We start from the raw sequence: 19,103 nt of genomic DNA, 5'->3' as shown, positions 1-19,103 counted from the left end.
CTTCATAATGCTGTTTCCTTTGCAGATGCAGCGTGTAGTGTAAATGTCCATGATAGCAGGAAGAGAGACCCCAATGATCTTCTCAGCTGACCTCACTATCCGCTGCAGGGTCTTGCAATCTGAGGGTGCAATTTCCGAACCAGGCAGTGATGCAGCTGCTCAGGATGCTCTCAATACAACCCCTGTAGAATGTGATGAGGATGGGGGGTGGGAGATGGACTTTCCTCAGCCTTCGCAGGAAGTAGAGACACTGCTGGGCTTTCTTTGCTATGGAACTGGTGTTGAGGGACCAGGTGAGATTCTCCGTCAGGTGAACACCAAGAAATTTGGTGCTTCAATGGTAATTCAACACACAAATTTCACCTATGGCAAATATCTCATTTTCTCTGGCCATGTTTCCATTTAACAATGCCCTTAATGAGGCCGACACTCAATCTGCATCCTTTGTCATCACTGAGACCTGTGACCTCTCCTAACCTCAATGTGTTTGGACCACTATGTCCATAAGCAGGCTGGGTCATAGCCAGTCACAGCTTCTGAACCTCAGGAAAATTCTGTACTGGTGCACCCAACCATTTTAGCACACTGCTACAATAGTCCAGTCAAACTCCATACTTCATGAGAGAATTCAGGCAGAGGTTGATAGATTCTTGAATGGTCAGACCCTGAAGGGGTACCGGAGATAGGGTGGGGAGGAAGGCAGGAGGTTGGGGCTGAAGGGAAAAATAGATCAGCCATGATGAAATGATGGAGCAGACGTGATGCTCCTATATCTTATGGTCTTATGGTCTTTTCCTTTATGCCATAGGAGCAGATAAAATGGGTATGGGCATTTGCTTGCAACACAAACTTCCCATAATTCTGGATTTAATAGACTCTATTAAGCCCCTTGTGAGCACTCTCCCCATGATATCAGTAGCCTTCGGTTCAGTAGCAACACCCCTTTAAGGCTTGGATGTGGAGTTTGTACCTACATGTGTGTACCTACATGTTAACAGTTGTGAGAACAAATCAGTACGGGAATGTGTGTTGAAACCAATAACATTAATGTTGTTCAGGAAACCCAACAGCACTGTCCTGTGATGTTCACAATTAATATTCCTATAATTTAGACAACTTTTATAAGTAGCACTTGAGTAACCCAGGATGTTTTAATATGGTCAAAATGGCATGATACAATATCTGTGCCTGCCTACTTTTGCAGTATCACTGTGCTCAAGACATGAAAAACTGAGAGTAGGCCACACCTCAAAAGAAATGGAGTTAAATACCTTAAGTGTAACTCAAGGATCTCTCCATCTTCTCTATCATTGATATTTGACCAAATATTACCTGGCCCATCACCACTGCTAAATTAATTAGAATAAATCTTAGGCTTATAATTTTTTGACCGCTTTGATACTGAGGACTAGGGTAATTTCTCTTCCTTTTCACTGGGTATAAGTATCTGGACATTGATCTTTCCTCTGTGGCCAATTCAATTTCATAGCTACTAGATGGCAGTACACCAGAAATAAACTAAATATCTCCTAATTTTGTTTTTTCTAGTTTCAGGTGAGACGAAGTAAATGCAAAATTAGATTTAATAATATCATTCCACCAAAAAAAAACACATTTTGTCCTTTTGCACCTTTCTCTTTTTTATTCTTAAATACACACTCACACTCTTACCTGAGTTTAGCTAATATGGCAATTTTTTTTCTCAACTCATTTTGCTTCAAAATCTAGATGAGATTTCTAGAATCAATACTTCTGAGAGAATTCAAGGATTATAATAAAGTGTTTCTTAAAAATAACGATAAAATATTTTTCATTTTGTAAGATAACTGTAAGCTTAGATGTAATTGCCAACTTTGTATATGCTGCATTCATAAAGTGCAATATATACGTGAAATCAGTTTCTATTTATTTCCTAATAAACTACTCACAGTATAGTGAAGTGCACAACAGGCACATACCCTTGATTAATAAATATTGTGACAAAACAATTCTGAATCAACTCCAAAAGATCTTTAACATTTCCTGTTTGGATTTTTATTCATTTGATCTAATTCTTAACAGTGGATAATAGCTATCAACACTGCATAAGCTTGCATAATTTCATTGTGTGCCTTTGTAATTGTATCAGCATATATATCAGTAGCAACAAACTGCTCACTGTGCCCATCATGAATCATGCATCATGTGACTTGGAATCACTAAGAGCCTATCTTCCATCATAGCCATAGCCCTTGCCCTCTCTGCAGTCAGTTGTTTAAGCAAGTATTAATAAAGGTCTCCCTCTTAAAATTGCACTACTCTAAATGGTCTTTAAGGGACCAGGCAGTAATCTCAAGATCCCTATATTTTAGCTCTAAACTAGGACAGAGGAATTAATAAAAGTCCTTCCTGTGTAAACTGCTACTTGCTCTAAGGCTATATCCTGATGTCAGGGCATTGAGAGAATTTTAAATGTGCAGGATGGATTGTTTGTGTAAGGAAAGCGAAACAGGGGGCAAAGGCTAAGAGACTTGAGAAAATTGAAAGACTGCCAGTGATGCTGAGATGCAAATAGCAACAAAACACGGACAAATGCTGCTGTTCACATATTCAGGAGAACTGGCAAAAAAAAGGTTATTAATTTTCACAAGGCTGATCTTACAGCTGGGAGCTCAGCATCAGTTTCTCTGTAATGAAAATGGTCTGAGTGGAAGATAAATGGTTCATAAAGTGGACCATTTAGATGCAATCGAGGCTCAATCTGGCCGATGACTAATCACGTTCCCCCCAGTATAGCTGAATTCCAGTAACAGACTTTTTCTGCTGTTCCCAATGAATTGTAGTCGGGTGTAAGTTCAAGGCAGAAAGAGAATTATCTTGATTTATTAGCATGCTGTCTGGCCGTGCCATTCGCAGTACTGCGGCTTTGTGGGCTTCTGCCCTGTTGCTGTCTGTGTGTAATTTTTACTGCTCCCTTGTGACTGGTATACAGCATTATTCCAGCTGCTGGAAAAATGGTCTGTTACTGCACCTGTAATTTTTCTTGCTTGGAGCCAAAGGAATATATCTCTAAAGTGTGTAATAAGTTCTTGAAAAGGTGTTTTTAAAACAAATTGATATCATGCTTTATGGGCCTGAGCTACACTATAAACTAATGTGAGTTTAGATCAGCTTCCCTAGTTAAGATGGAGATATGGCTTTTGATGACTTATGCATAAAGCTGTTTAATAGGCATAGTAATTATCTTTCCTAAGTTATTTTCTCACTTGAAGTTTCCATTTAGAGTGTATGAATTAGGCAGCAAATTCAATGTCACTTGTTACCATCCTTTATAATGCGTTGGCTCCTTGTTTCCAATTTACCATTTTTCTGTTTCTTGTCAAACATTTGATACAAGGGATGTACGGGTATAAACCACATGATAATATTGGAAAACAATCACAACACTGACTCCACGGTGTTATCTTTTGAGAAATTGTGGAAGGATCTCCTCATACTTTTTATATGACAGAAAATAAATTATTGGTAATGATTATTCAACAAAAGGATTACATTTACTACCATGCTCTTTTAAAATTTGTTAGCTTGACACCAATTATCCCTTGTATGGGTTATCACAAGAATTGTCATGTGAGATAACAAGGGCTTGAATTGTATTCTTAAGTTATTGAAGAATTTCTATTTCTCAACTAAATCAAAGGTTAGTTATCTTTTATAGCCTAGAAATTCATCCCCGGTTGGTAGAAGTTACAATTGCATTTGAAATCCATTCCAACACATTTAGTGCTATCAACCAAGAATTAATTTCTCATTTGATTAGACATTATGTTCACCAGCCATTAGAGACAGATAGATTACCTCTCAATAACTGCACAGTACTGAACCAGCCCAAAAGAGAGCCAAAATTGCCCAAAAACTCTGCATCATTATCTTTCATTGCTTTTTACAACTTAACCGCTTTTGTATGAAATGGAACGTGCCACCAAAGGAACACATTTTAACCTAATCTACCAAGTTTCCATTAGTAGACTGGCAAAACTTATTCTTACTTCACAAACATCTCTTTTGAATTTATAACTAATTTTAGGCTGTGAGACTGTATCTGCAAGATCAATACTACTTGACCAGAAATTTCTGCTGACTATACAGTATATCATAAGGATCAAATTTGGAATACTCAGATATGATGTCCCTGCCATAAACTTTGTTCCAAAGTTGTCGATTCTATGTCCCTATTCAGCAGTTGTTTCAGGGAAATTAAGACTCTATAGGCTTGGTATAATATATGATCCAATGATGAACTTATAATCACACATCCGTGCTATCACTTTGACCAATTATTTCCATCTTTATAACATTGATACTATTGTTCATCTGCTGAAAGCTCGTCCAGGCCTTTGTAACCTTTAGTCTTAATCATTCTAATTCACTCTAGCTGTCTTCTATATCAGAATCAGAATCACAATTAGTATAATTTGAAACTTGTGATTTTGCAGTAACAGTACACCGCAGAAACAAAAATACTATAAATTGTAATAAGAAATATATACAATATATATATAAAAATTAAGTTAAATATGTAATGCCCATGATGGAGCTGGATGAGTTTGCAACTTTCTGCAGCTTTTTCAGATCCAGTGCAGTGGCCCCTCCAGACCAGACGGTGATGCAACCAGTTAGAATGCTCTCCACAGTACGCTTGTAGAAATTTTCAAGTCTTTCGTGACATACTAAATCTCCCCAAAATATGAATGAAATACAGCCTCTGTTGTGCCTTCTCTATAACCGCATCAATATGTTGCCCCGGGATAGATCTTTAGAGATGTTGACACCCAGGAAAATAAAACTGCTCACCCTTTCCACAGCTGACTTCTCATTGAGGACCGGTGATGATTTCTTGACTTCTCCTTCCTGAAGTCCACAATCATTTCCTTGGTCTTACTAATGCCGAGTGCAAGGTTGTTGTTGTGACATCATTCAACCAACTGATCTATCTCACTCCTGTATGCCTCCTCATCACCACCTGAGATTCTACCAACAACAGTTGTGCCACCGGCAAATTTGAGCTGTACCTAGCCACACAGTCATGGGTATAGGGAGAGTAGAGCAGTGGGCTAACACACATCCTTGAGGTGTGCCGCTGTTGATATTCAGTGAGGAGGAGGTATTTTTTCTGATCTCCACTGACTGTGGTCTCGCATTGAGTAAGGTACAGAGGCCCAGGTTTTGAAGCTTGTTGATTGATACAGAGAATATGATGGAATTGAACGCTGAGCTTTAATCAATAAACATGTTGTTGTCCAGATGGTCCAAGGTTGAGTGGAGAGCTAGTGAGATTGCATCCTCTGTAGAGATATTGTGGAGATAGGTGAATTGCAGTGGGTCATGTGCTTGCTTGGGCAGGAGATGATTCGAGCCTTGATCAACCTCTCAAAGCACAGCATCACAGTAGATGTGAGCGCCACTGGGCAATCGTCGTTGAGGCTGCCCACCCTGCTCTTCTTGGGGACTGGTATGATTGACATCCTGGGAAGCAGATGGAAATCTCCAACTGCAGCAGTAAGAGATTGAAGACGTCCTTAAACACACCGGATAGTTAGGTGGGTCAGATTTTCAGTTCCCTACCAGGTACACACACCAGCATGGCCTAACACCTTGGAGGGTTCAGGTGTAGTTTTATTTCAGAGCATGCAAAAAAGGTATGGAGTTTATCAGGGAGTGAAACATCACAGCATTCATGACTTTAGATTTCACCTCGTTGGAAGTAATTGCCTGCAAATCCTGCCAGAGCTGACTTGCACGTGTTTCGGTCTCCAACTTCAATTAGAATTGGGTTTTTTTGCTGTTAAAATAGCCTTCTGTAGATTGTACCTGGACCTTTACATGAAGCTGGATCACCAGTCTTAAACACCAGAAATCTAGCCCTCAGCATACTGCAGATCTCCTGGTTCATTCACAACCTTTGGTTTGGTTATGTCCAATATGTTCTTGAAGGCACACATTCTCCCACACAGGCCTTGATGAAGCTGGTGACAACTGTGGCATATTTATTCAGATATGAAGATGAATCCCTGAATATTGACCAATCCACCGATTCAAAGTGGTCCAGTAGGCACTCCTCCACCTCCCTAAGCTATACCTTCACAACCACACTAAGGGTGCTGTATCCTCAGTTTCTGCCAATATGCTGTATTTTCTACCATTTGTAAGCTTCTCCATTCTGCTTTTCAAGCTTACGTCATTTCACTTGGTCCTGTCCCAATTCCAATTTAGGTTAGAGACAGAATTAGATGCAGGGTTTGCAGGGATTACTTCCAACAAAGCAAAACCCAACAAGCATTCAACACAATCATGCCCTCAGTTCAAATCAACAAGGTCCAAAACCTGGGCATCTGTATCTCTCTCTGCAATTGGATCCTTGACTTCCTTACTGGGGGACCACACTCTGTATGGATCAGAAATAACACTGACAGTCAGCACTGGTGCACCTGAAGGATGTCTGCCTAGCCCACGATTGTGTATCTATTCACTTCTCAAACACCATCCATAAATTTGCCACTGACACAACTATTTTTGGCATAATTTCTTATGGTGAAGAGGAGGCCTACAACAGTAAGATAGATTAGCTAGCTGAGTGGTGTTGCATTCAAAGTCAGAAAGGCCAAGGAATTGACTGTGGACTTCAGGAAAGGGAATTTGCAAGCACACACACCAGTCACTATCAAGGGATTAGAAGTAGAAAGGGTGAGCAGTTTCAAGTTCTTGGGTGTCAACATCTCTGAGGGTCTATTCTGGGCTCAACATATTGACGCAATTACAACACAGGCACAACAACAGCTATATTTCATTGCAAGTTTAAGCAGAATTAGTATGTCACCAAAGAGCATTCTATCTGATATGGAGGGGTATAGTCTGGTATGGCACAGTATCAGTAAAAGCTGCAGGAAGTTATAAAATCAGCTTCTTGTTCCATCATGAGCACTAGCCTCCTCAACATCCAGGACACCTTAAATAGACGGTGCCTCAAAAAAACAATATCCATCATAAGGACGTCCATTGTCCAGAACTTGCCCTCTTCTCATTGCTACCATCAAGGAAGAGGTACAGGAGCCTGAAGATATACACTCAATGTTTCAGGAACAGCATCTCCCCCTTCACCACCAGATTTCTGAATGGATGATAAACCCATGAACACTACTTCAGTAATTTTTCTTCATCTTTTCACTATTTATTTATTTTATTTTATTTTTATGTGTGCTTATTGCAATTTATAGTTTTTATTATTATGGACTGAATTGTACTGCTGCTGTAAAACAACAAATTTCACGACATATGCCAATGATATTAAACCTAATTCTGATTCCCCTTGAGATGAATAAGACAATTAAGCAATGCCTTGATTTTGAAATTACTTTCAAATCCCTTTCATTTCCTTGCCTCTTCTTATTTCTGTAACCTCTCAAGCCCCATAAACCTCAAATGTTTTGCCTCCTCCAATCTGGCTGATTGATGATCTCTGAATTTTATACTTTCATTACTGGAAATTGTGGCATTTACTGCCAAGGCCCTAAGCATTAAAATTCCCATTCTAAATCTGTATCTCTGACTTTAATTCCTCCTTTAAACAGTCCATGAAACTATTCCATCTGCTCAGAACATCCCTCTGCAATTGAGTATCAAACCTTATTCCTAGGAGGAGCTTTGAAATATTTTACTACATTAATGGTGCTGTGAAGACATGTCATCAATATTGTTGTTGTCGGTATTGGCAAAGCTCTGATGCGTCAATTATTCCTTCCTGCATTATCACCTCTCCACCAATGAAATCTTCCGTACTTGATATTTTCTTTTTTTTAAATGATTATGGAACTGTTGAGAATTCTATAATTTAATTACAATACTTTAATTCAGTAAAGCATCCCACAGTTGTGATCAAGGAATAAACTGCAGAAAGAATTCAACAGGTGAAGCATGTTGACTACCTGGAAATAATGAATATCAGAGTTATATTTTACATGCATACTTTGACAGTAAAATGAACTTTTGAACCTTTGATATTTGGGCTGAGTGCCTGCTCACTCCCCACCTCCCAAATGACGCCATTGGCCAGTGGGAAAGGGATTATGGAGAGTGCTGAGGAAGGGCCCGGCAAGTGTTAGGTGGAGCTGGGTAAGGAAACGATGACAGACAGGTGAAAGCAGATGGGGGAGTATGATGAACCTGGGTAATGAGGAAGGGATGGATGGAAATGTAAACAAAGGGAGATAGACCATCAGTGAACTGATGGGAGTGGGAAAAGAAGACAGGGTGAGTGGGAGAATTCTATGTTCTATGTAGACTATGCAAGAGGAGTACAAGTTGTTCTTCTAGTTTGCATTTGCCCACACAAAAGCAGTGCAAGAGGCTAAGGAAACGCAGGTCATTGTGGATATGTGAAGCAGAGTTGAAATGGCATGCAGTCAAAAGCTCAAGATGGCCACTGCAGACAGAGCACTGGGACTTTGCCAAACATTTGTCAAACATATGTTTGGACATGCCAATACAGAGGAGTCCACATTGTAAGCACCAAATGCAGTAGATCAGGCTGGAAGAGATGCACTGAATCTCTGCCTCATTTGGAAGATCCCTGATTGAGGGAGCAGCTAAATGGATGTGTTGCATCTCCTACAGCGGCAGGGAGAAATTCAGGTGTCCTTTCAACTGTCACTCTCTGTCTCAAAACTCCCACAATCTCCTGACTCCATCTGGCTATCAGCCACACTCATCTAGTTACACCTATCACCAACCAGCCTCTACCTCACCCATCTCTCTCACTTCCATATGCTGGCTATCTTACTTCTACACTCTCACTTCCAAAGAGGGCCTTGACCCAAAATCTCAACCATCCTTTAGGTTCCACCGATACTGCTTATCTCAGAGTTCTTCCAGCCATTGCCTTTTGCTCAGATTCCAAAATATGCAGTCTCTTGTAAGACTATAAAATCTAGGAGAAGAATTAGGCCATTTGGCCTATCGAGTCTGCTTTGCCACTTCACCATGGCTTATCCATTTCCCTCTCTATCTCATTCTCCTGCCTTCTCCCTGTAACCCTTCATGCCCTGACCAATCAAGAATCAATCAACTTCTGCCTTAAGTGTGCCCCATGACTTGGCCTCCACAGCCACCCGTGGCAATGAATTCCACAGATGCACCATCCTCTTGCTAAAGAAATTCCTTCTCATCTCCATTCTACATGAATGAACCTCTATTCTGAGGCTGTGACAACAAAGGAAACATCCTCTTCACATCCATTCTATCGAGGCCTTTCAACATTTGATAGGTTTCAATGATGTCCCGCCCCCTTATTATTCTGAATTCCAGTCAGTGCAGGCCAAGAGCCATCATTTGGTCCTCTTGTTAACCCTTTCATTCCTGGAATCATTCTTGTGAACCTCCTCTGAACCCTGTCCAATGTTAGTACATCCTTTCTTAGATGAGAGGCCTAAAACTGCTCACAATACTCCAAGTGAAGCCTTACCAGTGTCTCATGAAGTTTTAACATTACGCCCTTGCTTTTATATTCTAGTCCTCTCAAACTGAATGCTAACATTGCATTTGCCTTTCTTACCACTGACCCAATCTGCAAGTTAACCTTTAGGGAATTCTGCACGAGGACTCCCAATCCCATTGCACCTTGGATTTTTAACATTTTCTCTTCACTTGGAACAGGGGTTCTACGGACCCCGTGCTTAATGGTATTGGTCCATGACATAAAACAGGTTGGGAACCCTGATGCTTTTATTTCTTCTACCAAAGTACATGCACATACACTCCCAGACACAATATTTCATTTGCCACATCTTTGTCCATTTTCCTCATCTGTCTAAGTCCTTCTGCAGCCTCCCTGCTTCTTGAACTCTACCTGGAGGGGCACCTATATTTGTATCATCTGCAATTTCAATTGTTGTGTTTTTTTGTGTTTGTATTGTCATAATTACTGGGATAAAAAATACATAAATAATCTGTGAAGGTGTCTAAGAATTTTACATATGAAAGTCTACAAAATTACCTTGAAATCAATATATAATCATGTGGGATATTGGGCTCGTACTGTGCTGTAATGTTCTATCAACTGTAGATAGACAAATGGATGACAGAGAAAATGGAGGGCTATGTAGAGGGGAAGGATTAGATGGATCGTAGAGCAGGTTAAAAAGTCGGCATGATGTTGTTTGCTAAAGGACCTTTACTGTGCTGTAATGTTCTATGTTCTGTGTTCTAAATGTTCTGGACTGTGATTACAACTTATTGAAATGATATTATGTTTACTGGCTGGCTTGTTACTGTGAGAAAGTCAGAATGCATTTTTCTTTGACAAAATCATTAAGGAAGTATCATCCCAGTCAACAAAAAACTTCTTTTGAACTTCTTTTCACTCCCAGGCAAGTAAATGAATAACCAAGTAGTTAGCAGTTCCTGCCCCATTATTCTGAAGAGTAGAAAATCACTGTTCCAAAATAACAGAGGACATCTTCAACAATAGTGTGAAAGTACCATTAGTTCCTTGGGAGTACTTTTGGCTTCCCACAAGTTGTGGCTCCTTATCAATCTGAATACATAAGAATCTAAACCAGGAGCACAAACAAGCAGTATGTCCCTCAAGCCCAGCCCTGACTTCAGCAGGGTTATGCTGATCTTCTGTCTCAATTTGACTTTTCTGCCCTCACTTGACATTCCTTTAATGTCAGAGCATCCATGACTTATGTCATCGGCCTTGAATAAGACTGAGACAGATATTTCCACATGTTCACAGTTTGTTGAGTGTGGACATTTCTACTCAATTGCAATACTAAATAAATAAATAATAATTTATTGCCAAACTATGATCCCCACTTTTAGGTTCTGCAGCCTTAGCATCCATCCATACTTTCAGCCAGTCAAATGTTAAAAGTTAAATGCAGAACCACACTTTCTAAACTGCAAAGAGATAGAGATAATTTATGATAACTTTCAACAATCAATTGATTGTGGCCAGGTTACCCTCCTTTAAAGATTAGTATATTCTTCCATAGCAAAGAAGACCAGTTCAAAACCAATGTACTCCAACAATATTGTCACCAAAAACCTGTTTAACTTTTGCAAATTCCTTCCTTTTGTACTCCAAACCCCCTCCAATAAAACCTAAAAACATAATTTGTCTTTCTATTTTCCTGCTATATCACCTTCTTTAACATTATATGGTAAATGTACAAGGTTCACCATATCCTTTCAAATGCCAACATTTGCAGGGTTTGAGGCTGAAATATATAGTCCAATAACACAGTGTATTGCATCATTCAGAATAGAGGGAAGTGCAAGTGGAATGGATAATGCAGCCTTTATAGTAGAAATAAGTTTCAGACCATGGCAGATGTACGGCATTGAATTGAATTGACTTTATTACTTACATCCTTCATATACATGAGGAGTAAAAATCTTTACATTATGTCTCTGTCTAAATTTCCAATGTGCAATTTATAGTAATTTAGAATAAATAATATGTACAACAGGATTGTCAGTATTACATAGAAATACAATTGTGTCAGCATAAGTTAATCAGTCTGATGGCCTGGTGGAAGAAGCTGCCCCAGAGCCTGTTGGTCCTGGCTTTTATGCTACAGTACTGTTTCCCGGATGGTAGCAGCTGGGACTCTTTGTGGTTGGGGTGACTCGGGTCTCCAATGATCCTTCAGGCCCTTTTTACACACCTGTCTTTGTAAATGTCCTGAAGAGTGGGAAGTTCACATCTACAGATGTGCTGGGCTGTCTGCACCACTCTCTGCAGAGTCCTGCGATTGAGGGAAGTACAGTCCCCATACCAGGCAGTGATGCAGCCAGTCAGGATGCTCTCAATCATGCCCCTATAGTAAGTTCTCAGAATTTGGTGGGCCATAACAAACTTCTTCAACTGTCTGACCTTTTACTCCACACAGCCGATACATACACACCACGAGATCCTCTGTGATGTTTTTGCCGAGGAACTTCAAGCTGTTCCCCCTCTCAACACCAGATCCATTGATGTCAATAGGGACTGGTCTGTCTCCATTCCTCCTGTAGTTGGCAACCATTTTGCTCTTACCACAATTAAAGAAGGTTGGGAGTTACATTATTATCAATTTCAAATGTTATTTTCCTCTCAGTTTCCTGGCTGATAGCACAAACTGCAGATTAAATAAATTCTAAGTTATGCAGAATTGAATTGTACCAGTTCTTTCTCTTTAAATTCCTGCTGATCAATTTCCTCTATCCATTTCTGCTGGTGATTCATTCAGTACATCTTCATCTGTACCTTTGATCATCACCACATTCCCTCTTTTCCCATCAGCCGTTTCTTTACCTCTTCTGTCAGTGCTTTCTGGAAATTCACCAAAATTTAACGTTAAAATTACCTTCTGGGTAAATGTTAACATAGCAATCCTCTTTGCTGGACTTTGTTTCCAGTCAAAGATTGCCCAGGTGCACCTTTCTGGCAGCATTAACTTATTATTACCATGTATATCAGAAGACGTTCTGGATGTGAGTTTCATTCCTCAGTGTTATTTCTTGGAGCCAAGGTACATAGGATGGTACAGCATATGAACAAGCCCCTTGGTGCACAATGTCTGTGATGGGCATGATACCAAGTTAAACTAATCTCTTCTGCCTCCACATGATCCATATCCTCCATTCCCTATATACTCGTGCACCTATCTAAAAGCCACAATCATACTATCACCTCATTCAAAATGGCAGTTTAACATTCTTTTCACAAAATATTTTGAGCCAGCAATTCAGTTTCCATGATCTAACATTCTAGGACTAGGAATTCGATGGAAAACTGACATAAATAAATGTTCTGCTGAAATTGGTTTCAAGTTATTAGCTGAATTGGCTAAAAAGCATCAAGTGATGTAGGGTTTTGGTCGACTGAGATATTTGCATTTTGTAAAAGATCCCGAGCACACATTTAACTTTGACAGTGTAATAGCTTTGCAATGTTATCCAAATATTCCGTTATTTATTCAAGTAATTGGAAGAATATTGAATTATTCTAATGATTTGAATCAACCTTAACTGAACTGAATTCAAACTATTGAAAATCTCTCCTGTGAAAAACAGTTCTTCAGTACTTTTCTGCTTGTATTGAAAAACACTTTTTGCTTTGTTCAGAAGCTACTTTTTATCCTTCAGGGTCCAAAATAATGTTATTAGATTATCAGGGTCCAAAATAATAACATAATGTAAATAATGTTATTGTGGCATGATCTGCAGCTGCCAATTTGGACCTCAATGTTACAGCCAACCACCTCTTGTGTGACAATCATCATCAGGAAGGACAACCTTCCCCCAAGCCAACAGTGTTGTTAGAGACGATCATCAACTGTTCATGGGTTAGTTGCTAATTTTTCCTCTAGCTATGGACATAATTCTAAAAATATTTAGTGCTCTATCAAATTGTTTCAGATTGCCTCCAATAAAGCATGCAGAAACCTTAGAGTTCCCTTTGTCTTGTGTTATACCGTACTTTGATATGTTCCAGATGAAGAGAACAGGCAACCCCCATCTTACAGCCATTTGGGTTTTAGGCATTTGCCCCCATGGAATTCACATCACTGCCCTAAAATCTGAGATATAAATACAATTACGGAATTTATAGGAGAAAAATATTAAATATGTAAATAGAAAATGAAACAAACATTGAACAGACATGCATCATGGCTTACACAGCTCACTGGATAAGAAGTTTGCTTACTTCATCTCTCTGCCTCAGTGATACTGAGGCAAGTATTTAAAAGAAACAGTTAATAATCATAAACAGCACAATCCATGAAGAATTTGAAAGCATCTCAATTTGACTGTATTTATTCATCAGGAATGAAAAGTAAAATTACTCTAGTATAAATTAAATTGATCCCCAGTTTGATTACTTTTAATTCATTTAGAGGGCCAAAATACAGCTCAAATCATCATGCCCCCCGTTATCAGTGAACTTCTGCACTGCCCTCTCTCCACCCACCCAGCCATCCAACAGACATATATCCACAAGCATATAGCTCACTGGGTAAAAAATTTGCCTGCTTTTCCACCCACACTACTGATACTGAGATAAATGGGTATGAGAATCATTAGATAATGATTTAGGGAATGCTTTGAGGATGGACAGGAAGTGTTTGAACATAAATCCCAATGAATAAATTTATTCAAGTCCCCTTCTTCATTATCCATGTACTTTCTTGGTGTTGGTCGGCTTTGAAAGAGTCATTTTGAATACTGCGTTAGTCAACTCTGGAAAGGTGGAGTCACCAATGAACAATCTTTCTGGTTTCCTATTTGATGGTATAAAACAACAATTAGTGCAGAGGCACCTTGGACTATCCCTATTTCCTGATTGAGAGAACTGGTTGTATTTTCTACACTCTGGAAGTTCAAGGATATGCTGTGGTAAAGCATACTCACTATAAATAAAGGTATTGAAAACAGTGCCAATATTTACACTCTCTGTGACATACTGCCCTGCAATTGACATTGTGGGAAAACAATGGTATAATTATTTTTATCTCCAGTGATAAAGAAATATCTGCTCTTCCAGATAATTGTGGTTGAACATTTTTAAACACATCAGAATGTTAGGACAAGTGTAAGCAAGAAAAATCCAATGTTATTATTGATATTATAACATATTCACCACAGTTTTCTGCTTCATCTTACAAAGGGTGTTGCCTACTATTTTAGCTTCATTCAACTACAGTAAGTACATGTTTGGCACAGCCTTGTGGGCCAAAGGGTCTGCATTGTGCTGTAGGTTTCTTATGTTTCTATGTAACTTCCATTACTGCTCCTTCACCCTGAGGGTTTTTAAATATGAACCCAGAAACCTTCCAGTAGGTTATCCCAGTCACTGTTCTTCATGCAACACTGAGACAATGAATGTCAGCAATCTATTGAACAGTGAGGGGGTGGGGTGGTATGATTGGCAGTGTGCAGTCCGGCACAAGACCCCAATGCAACATATATTTACCACACTACCCCCTCCATCTTCCCATCAAAATTACACAGCTCACTGGAAAATAAAATATACCTACTTGCCTCCCCACCCCAGTGAAACTAAGGCAAACATTTAAAAGTAACCATTAATAATAAAAAGACAGGAGTTTATCCATGAAGAATTCCAATCATTAAGCTTTCTCAATTTGACTGCATGATTTATCAGCAATAAAAAGTAAAATGACTCAAAAAAAAAGCTTAGGTATGATTTTTTTCTCTATAAACCAGTCACCATTTAAAGTCGGTGTCTAAAACAGCTGATATCTCGCAGCACAAACAGAGTGGTGAAAATTAAGTTCCCCTGCAAATCTGTTTTATTGGAAAATTGTTATGAATAAAGTAGGTCCTGATCATTGAATTTGCAGACCAAATAATATATTGAAAATTTCACTTGTGAAGAAAATAGGTCGAAATAATTGTTAAATTTTGTTTCTCTGGGAACCTTATGACCTTAGTAATGGAAAGTAAAAACACATTTCAGTTATTAAAGCCACATATATTCCCAGAAGTATGGGAAGCTTTTAATTTGAGCCTAAACTCTTCAGGGCTATTTGATAGTGTTAGAACAATATTCTTCGGTATTGCAGCTTGGAGTTTTAGGCCACCTTCTCAGGGGAGTGGAGGGAAAGCTGATAAATAAGCAGTTTCCTGTATCCAAGATAGAGAAAAATATACAGGCTGAGAAATGCTTTCTTCACTGGCATAACAACTAAAGCCAAGAATGTCAGTTATGTTGAATAAGCTCCATCCCACCCCCATGCAATAACATACGTACACCTTTTATAAACATTCCTGACTACTAAACATAGAAAATTAATTACCTCAGGCAGTTGCAGATGGGTCAAATCCAGTTATATTACTTTTTATTACATAACTCTTGATACAATTTACACTGGGTAGGAGAAAAAATCAAATAATAGATAAAGTGTTGATTATGCTTTAATGAGAAAGCTGGTATTTTTTTTTAAACCACAGCAAAACATGTATACTGGCATAACCAAAGGAAAATGAATGAATGCTTGTGATATTTCAGAAAAAGTAATATTTTATTTCTTTGATTTTCAGTAACTGCTATATATGTAATGATTTAAAATATGAATACTGTTACCAAGGAAAAGTTGAAAGAGAAGGACAATGTAGGAAATATATTCTGTGTAAACAGTCAATTAAATCTCATCTCAGATTTAATTAAAAGTATGAATCTAGTCCAATAGAAATTATTGTTTGTGTCATTTGGAACACGATGGTGATAACACATAATTTAGAGTGTCAAGCTTCCCTGAAATATAACATGGACAATCTGTCATGCTTTTAGTGCATCATCAGCTGACCATTAACATGATTTTTGCACATTACAAATATGTTTCAAACTTGTACATCCTTAACAAACATTATTACAATGGCATTGTGATTTAAAAATGCAAAACACTTTCAGTTTGGAATCTTTCCTCTAAATCCATGTATTACTTATATATAAAAAAGCACTGGATGAAATGTTCCAGAAATCCGGACATGCTCCAGTACTATTTAACCTCAAACACAATCACTGCCAAATGGTTTCAACACTCCATTATCTTACAACAACTCTTCGTGTATCAACTTGCTGATCATCTTGTGACTTCAATTCCATATTCTTCTCTCAATTTCCATTGTCCCAATTCTACTTTACATCCTTCTATTATTTCATGACAAACCACAACTTTCCAAGACATATGCTGTAATCTCTAACCGGCTCAAGCCCTTAAATTTGTCAACATCAAACCAAAGTTTGCCAAAGCAATCTAAATTGGTTGAAAATGAGAAGTTATTCTGGAGCAATAACCAGTCTGTGGGAGGAATGAAACAGATTGAACAGCATCTGTGGTGAGGGGTGTAGAGTGGTGGTCAGACAGAATAGGAATAGACAATAGACAATAGATGCAGGAGTAGGCCATTCAGCCCTTTGAGCCAGCACTACCAATCCCTGTGATCACGGCTGATCATCCACAATCAGTGGATATCTGATGTCTGGGATATCTGGGAAGGAATATCTGATGTTTTAGATCACATCCTTGCATCTGGATTGAGAGTAGAGAGAAGTGATGGCCAGCATAAAGAAGGAAGAGGACTGATCCATTGCTCTCCTTCCCCCCCACCCCTTTTATACTGGCTATTTTCCCTTTCAGTCCTGATCCAGTATCATCAACAATCCATGCAATATTTCTGACTAGGATTAATTTTGCACACTTACATGGAAAAGGGGTTAGGAATGCAAACAGTTTTCAAACTCTGCAAATGAGAACCTCATATTCAAAGTTCAAAAGTTCAAACAAAATTTAATCAAAGTACATGTATGTCACCATATACAACCCTGAGATTCATTTTCTTGCGGGCATATTCGCTGTCCATAATAGAATAATAACCATAATAGAATTGGTGAAAGACTACAGCAACCTGGGTGTTCAACCAGTGTGCAAAAGACAACAAACTGTGCAAATACAAAAAGAATGCAAAAAATAATTAATAAATAAATAGATAGATAGATAAACAAACAAACAAGCAAGCAATAAATATTAAAAACATGTAGATGGAGAGTTCTTAAAGTGAGTCCATAGATTGGGGAAGCATTTCAAAGAAGTTGAATGAAGTTATCCCCTTTGGTTCAGGAGACTAATGGCTGAGGGGTAATTACTATTCAGAACCTGATGGCAGCAATGAGAAAAGAGCGGTGGAGGTCCCTGATGATGGATACTCCTCTCCTGCGACTACACTCCTTGTAGATGTGCTCATTAGTGGGGAGGGCTTTACCCATGATGGAATAGGCTACATCTCCCACATTTTGTAAGATACTCAAGGGTGGTGATGTTTCTATACCAGGCTGTGATGCAGACAGTTAATAATAAATCTCCACCACACATCTATAGAAGTTTGTCAAAGTTTTAGTTGTTATGCTGAATCTTCACAAATTCTGAGGAACTAGAGGCATTGCCTTGCTTTCTTAGTAATTGCACTTATGTCCTGGGACCAGGACAACACCTCTGAAATGCTAACACCTTTATCAGTTTAAAGTTGCTAACCTTCTTGAACTTTGATCCTCTGATGAAGACTGGCTCATGGAGCTTTGGTTTCCTCCTCCTGAAGTCAATAATCAGCCTCTTGGTCTTGCTGACAATGAGTAAGAGGTTGATGTTGTGGCACCACTCAGCCAGATTTTCAATCTGCCTCTTTAGTTAGAAATGCATTGATTTATTAACACCAAACAAAGCAACTACAATTCATTCATAATTTACGTGTAATAATGTGGAATCATAAGAAGATAGGAAGATCATAAAGACTGTCACCAGAATTGTTGGCTGTGAATTTGTACAGTTACATTAAACTAGCAAAAGTCCACTCCAGTAAATAAAGTTAAATTCACTATTCTGGTTGTTACATTTGCTTTTCTGAGAAGGCATCAGAGGTATCACAAAATAATATAATTGGCAAAAAGTAACTTAAATTAAAAATTAAAGTGGAATTGAAAACATCTAAAATATTTAAAACATTGGACCATATATAATTTGATACTTCATATATCATACATAAGTTATTGTGTCTAAATAGTTTTGACAAAGTAGTGGGTCATCCATTGAAATCAAATTATTCATGTTTAATCCACTTTTTCAATTGTTAAAATATTTATTGTATTTCGTTATGCTAACTTGGTATATCAATTGAAGCCGTATATTTCACTGCTGAATGATGGAGGGAGACACATCTAAAGCCAGTGGTTCTCCTCACTGCTGGCTTTACAGACCACAATGTGATAAGATATGGATATTAAAAATATTGCTTTCTTGTACACCCAATTTACTTAGAAGTGAATTAAGAAAATTGGCAGGGGACACTATTCAAAAAGTTATATTGACGTCATAAACACAAATTCTAGAAACTTCCATGAAATAGCACAGTTCCTATTTCCTTTCTCCCTCAGACTTCAATCCCTGTTTAAAAAAAAAGAAAATATAAAGTTCTCAAGTTAAAACTGAAAGTCACAGACTGATGTGAGCAAACGGATAAAACCAAAACTACTTTTGTTAACTTCAGAACTCAAAAGAGAATAA

General features: G+C 38.4%; 1 protein-coding gene across 1 annotated transcript in view; it reads left to right on the top strand.

The window, feature by feature from the left end:
* The window catches only part of LOC132390902 (PC3-like endoprotease variant B), a 786,805-nt gene that overhangs the window by 635,110 nt on the left and 132,592 nt on the right, over positions 1 to 19,103 (top strand). The gene's annotated exons all lie outside the window — the stretch shown is intronic.

Source organism: Hypanus sabinus, chromosome 3 (genome assembly GCF_030144855.1).
Source record: "Hypanus sabinus isolate sHypSab1 chromosome 3, sHypSab1.hap1, whole genome shotgun sequence".
Taxonomy (NCBI): Eukaryota; Metazoa; Chordata; class Chondrichthyes; order Myliobatiformes; family Dasyatidae; genus Hypanus; species Hypanus sabinus.
This window is presented reverse-complemented; position numbering and strand designations above follow the sequence as displayed.